We start from the raw sequence: 4,779 nt of genomic DNA on the forward strand, positions 1-4,779 counted from the left end.
CCCTAGTTAGTACCTTTCACCTGCATGGTATCATTTAGCTCTATAAAATTAAATTATAGCTCCCCATGAAGACCAATTTTAAAACCTGCCAGACATAACTCATACCAAGACACCTTTCTTCTGATCTGCAGCTTTCCAGGCCTGCCCTGGGTGGGGCCTTCTCAAGAAGAAAGGGAGGGAAGCTGCCTGCACAACCTCCTTTCCATTGTCCTTTGAGTTCGGCCCAAGAGCTGGGCAGCTGTCTTCAAAACACTCCACATACCCCTCCCTGGGCTCCAGCCCTGCGCCTTCCCTTTACCAGTGAAAACCTAGTATGGAGGTTTATGGGGACTACAATGCAGGATCCCTGTCTTCCTGGTCAAAGGAGCTAAGCCAGACTTCTGGCCTCTCAGATTGAAGGGAGCATGAGTGAGTGCTGGCATGGGACAAACCAGTTCCCTGGAAGGAACCACCACCCCCCACGTAGAACCTGGCTGTTTTTATTTGACTCCCCAGGTCTAGTCACCACTCTAGTGGACTAACTGCTTTGGTGAGAAAAAGGTAGGTGGGTGATGTTCTAGGGTTACCACTTACCACCTGCCCTAAGAAGTCTGCTGTATCTCCAGCTGTCCAGTCTACTTGGGAAATCCCCAGGAGAATTCTGCATCACACTCCCTACCATCTCTCTGAGAATCCAACAGAGTTGAAGCAATTAGATACATGCATTGGACCAAGACTATGAAAGGGTACTCAAATATTGGTGTAGGAAGAGAGGGAGGAGTCATCCGCCTACATTGTAGTTGTGCAAGTCTTGACTTGTAGATTCTAGTTCAAAGGAAGGTCATAATTGTAATGGATTGAATGGAGACTGAAGTAGGACCATCAGCTTCTGTTAAGAATAGAACATCTTCTGTGAATAGAGGAAAAATATGGGGTAGGGGGCACCTGGATTTGAACCGGGGACCTCTTGATCTGCAGTCAAATGCTCTACCCCTGAGCTATACCCCCTCCTACCAGTGTGAGTTTAATTAATGCCTTTCACTTGTACATTCACACTAAGGCCACCTGTAACCTACAAGTTGCCACTTCAAAATACAACCTCTTGGGAGCTGTCAGGCCTACTTCAGTTCAAACTCATCAACCAGTCACATAACAGGAGACAGACTTCCCATCAAAAGCCCGGGAGCCTAGGGCTTCCTGCCTTCAGGTCCTGTACGTGGGCAGTAGCCTGGGGAAGCACTGGCATCCCCTATTAGAATGGCCTTCAGAAATCCCAAAGCAATTCTGAGCAGAAAAAATGAAGCTAGAGGATTATGATTAGTTCCTGACTTTGAAATATGTTATAAAACTATAGCAACCAAAACAGCATGGTTCTGGCAAAGAAAAACAAACAAGAAATAAACCATAGACTAAAGGAACAGAATGAGAACCTGGAAATTAATCCTCATATATACAGTCAGCTGCTTTTCTTTCTTTCTTTTGACGTTTTGCCCTTCTGCACTCATGGAGTATGACAGAGTGAGAAAGGGCCTCCCATAGGGCATGGTCACACCGAATCCCTCCTTCTCCATCTCTCCTTCCTTGGGGATTGCGGACACAAACTGTGCTGTTGGCCATGTGGGGTCCAGCTGCCTTACTCACCAGGTTACAGGCTGGGCTAGCCAGGCTATTGTCAGCAAAGGTGCCAAGAGCATTCACTGGGGAGAAAAGAGTCTCTTTAATAACCCATACTGGGACATCCATATGCAAAAGAAGGAAACTAGCCTCATGTCTCTCATTGTGTACAAAAATCAACTCCACATGAATCAAATACTAAGTGTGAAACCTGGAACTATTAACGTACTGTAAGAAAAAATAAGGAAAACACTTCACAACATTGGTCTAGGCAAAGAGTTTTGGAAAAAAACTTCAACGTTTTTCAAAGAAAAAAATAGCCAAATGCAATAACAATAAAGGGAAAAGCTTCTGCGCAGCAATGTAAAACAATCAATAGAACAAAATAGCTTTAAAAAGAGGATTGTGAAGAGAACAGAAAATGATAACAAATCATTGAGATAACGACTTTGCTAATTAGTTTAATTATTACACATCATATTACTTTTTTTTCCTGAAATATTTCATGTAACAAGTGCTGAAATGATCTGTATCTGGAGGTCTTTTGTTATTTTTGTTCTATTGCCAAAGGATGTGTACACTGATGAGAGAGAGAGAGAGAAAGATAAAGCACACCCCCATGGGGAAGGACATGCCACAATCCTTTCTCTGCCATTTTTTGGGCCATGCATGCACATGTGCTTGGCATATTTTTCAAGCTGCCAAGGCTGGGATTGGAGCAGTAGTTGGCCATGTGGAATCCAGCTCGCTGTGCACAGCACTTAACTGTTACACTATGAGGACAGTCCTGCTATTTTTTTTTTTTTTGGAGAGGTTTTTGCTATAGGGCATATGAGCTCTCCAAACAGAGAGAGACAGAGAGACAGAAAGAGAGAAATCACCCCCCGGGGGCATGGCCACACCGCAATCCCTTCTCCTCCATTCTCCTCTCGGGATCTTGGGCACGCACGCACATGCGCCCAGCGTGAGTTTAAGCCAGGTCCGGGACTCGATCCGCGGTCGACTAGGTGGGAGTCCAGCGACATAGCCATTACACTAACTGCTGGTCCCAGTCCTGCTATTTTTTTAATGACAAAATGTTCATTAGGATTTCAATTTCTTTGATAGTTACAGGATTATTTATGATTTTTATTATCTTCTGTGCCAGTCTTAGTAAAATGAAGCCAGAGGATGGGTTCCAATGCCACTAGTATAAGCACAAAGTAAGATTATTTGGGAGAAGTGACAAAAAATGCCTCAGGATACCTGAAATCCCCCCAAATCTCTTTACTTCAAGGATGCATGTTCTTGGACGGGCGCAGTTGGGCACATCCGAGCAAATGCTCCAGAGGGGGCACTCCATTTCTGAGCCACAACGTCGGATTCCCAGGGCCTTTGGAAGGGCCCCGTGACAACGAGAGCTTTTGGGGAAAGAAATGTTCTTGCCAATGGACAGGAGGATCTTCGCTATCAATTGCTTAGGAAATTGACATATTATCTCTTAAATCAGCTCAAATATTTTAATTTTTAAATGATTTTTATAGGGGCCAGTGGGTGTCATGGTGGTTAGGGCACCGGATTACATTTCCCAGTGGGCGGTCACACAGCAGCCTCTCCATCTCTCCATCCTGCTGGGCGTCTCCTCACGCACCTGGCACGGTGTTCAAGCCACCAGGGCTGGGACTACGCTAGGCCACGGCTCCGTCCCACTCTTCCTTTTTATGATACTGAAGGCTCGTTTAGCTAAGTTGCATCTAAGTACTGCAATAGGGAAGCTTCGCTATCTAGTATTTTCATCCGCACGTAGTTTACAATATTTTCTAATTCCCACCACAAATTCTTCTTTGTCTGTGAGTTACTTAAAAGTGTAGTTTTTGGTTTCTGAACATAGCATATTTTCTAATATTTGTTGGGCTTCTGTTAACACTTATTTAATGTTATCGGTTCTAATTTAATTTTATTCTGGTCAGGAGCATACTATTTATTATTTCAATGCTTGAAATTGTTTAGAGTTGCTTTATAGTTCAGTATATAGTCAATTTCTGTCAGTATTCAATGAGTCCCTGTTAGACCAACCCCTTAAAAAATTAAAATAAGTCTTCTTTTTATAGTCTTAAATATATTTACCAGATTAAAATATATATACGTGTATATATATATATATATAGTCACACATAGTCACATAGTCAACTGCGGTTCAAGTCGCACCTGGCAGCTTAAACCTCATGTTGAGTGCATGTGCCTGCATTGCCAAAATCGAGAGAAGAATGGAGGAGAAGGGATTGTGGCGTGACCACCCCCCAGGCGGGGGGATTTCTGCCTTTCTTTCTCTCTATCTTTCTGGTGAGTGCACATACCGTACAGCAAAAATCTCTCTCAAAATTTTTTTTATTAAATTAAATTAATTAATTAATTTTTATTGTGACAAGAGAGAGAGACAGAGAAAGGGAAGGTGAGAAAGCAAGCTACCAGGTCCGGGATTTGTTCTCTGGTCGTCCCTGTGGGAATCCAACGACCTTAACCACCACATCACCGGCCAGCCCCACGACCCAGGCTATTTACTCTAACACAGATGAACTCGTAGTTCAGTATATAGTCAATTTCTGTCAGTATTCAATGAGTCCCTGTTAGACCAACCCCTTAAAAAATTAAAATAAGTCTTCTTTTTATAGCCTTAAATATATTTACCAGATTAAAATATATATACGTGTATATATATATATATATATAGTCACACATAGTCAACTGCGGTTCAAGTCGCACCTGGCAGCTTAAACCTCATGTTGAGTGCATGTGCCTGCATTGCCAAAATCGAGAGAAGAATGGAGGAGAAGGGATTGTGGCGTGACCACCCCCCAGGCGGGGGGATTTCTGCCTTTCTTTCTCTCTATCTTTCTGGTGATCTGTATCTGGAGGTCTTTTGTTATTTTTGTTCTATTGCCAAAGGATGTGTACACTGATGAGAGAGAGAGAGAGAAAGATAAAGCACACCCCCATGGGGAAGGACATGCCACAATCCTTTCTCTGCCATTTTTTGGGCCATGCATGCACATGTGCTTGGCATATTTTTCAAGCTGCCAAGGCTGGGATTGGAGCAGTAGTTGGCCATGTGGAATCCAGCTCGCTGTGCACAGCACTTAACTGTTACACTATGAGGACAGTCCTGCTATTTTTTTTTTTTTTGGAGAGGTTTTTGCTATAGGGCAT

At 43.3% G+C, this 4,779-nt stretch overlaps 1 non-coding gene across 1 annotated transcript; it reads right to left on the bottom strand.

Annotated features, from left to right (window-relative positions):
* Window positions 1–915: 915 nt before the first annotated feature.
* Window positions 916–987, bottom strand: TRNAC-GCA (transfer RNA cysteine (anticodon GCA)). The gene has a single exon. It is a non-coding gene; the product is annotated as a tRNA-Cys (tRNA).
* Window positions 988–4,779: the final 3,792 nt, after the last annotated feature.

This window comes from Tupaia chinensis, unplaced genomic scaffold (genome assembly GCF_000334495.1).
Source record: "Tupaia chinensis unplaced genomic scaffold, TupChi_1.0 Scaffold000010_1, whole genome shotgun sequence".
Taxonomy (NCBI): domain Eukaryota; kingdom Metazoa; phylum Chordata; class Mammalia; order Scandentia; family Tupaiidae; genus Tupaia; species Tupaia belangeri.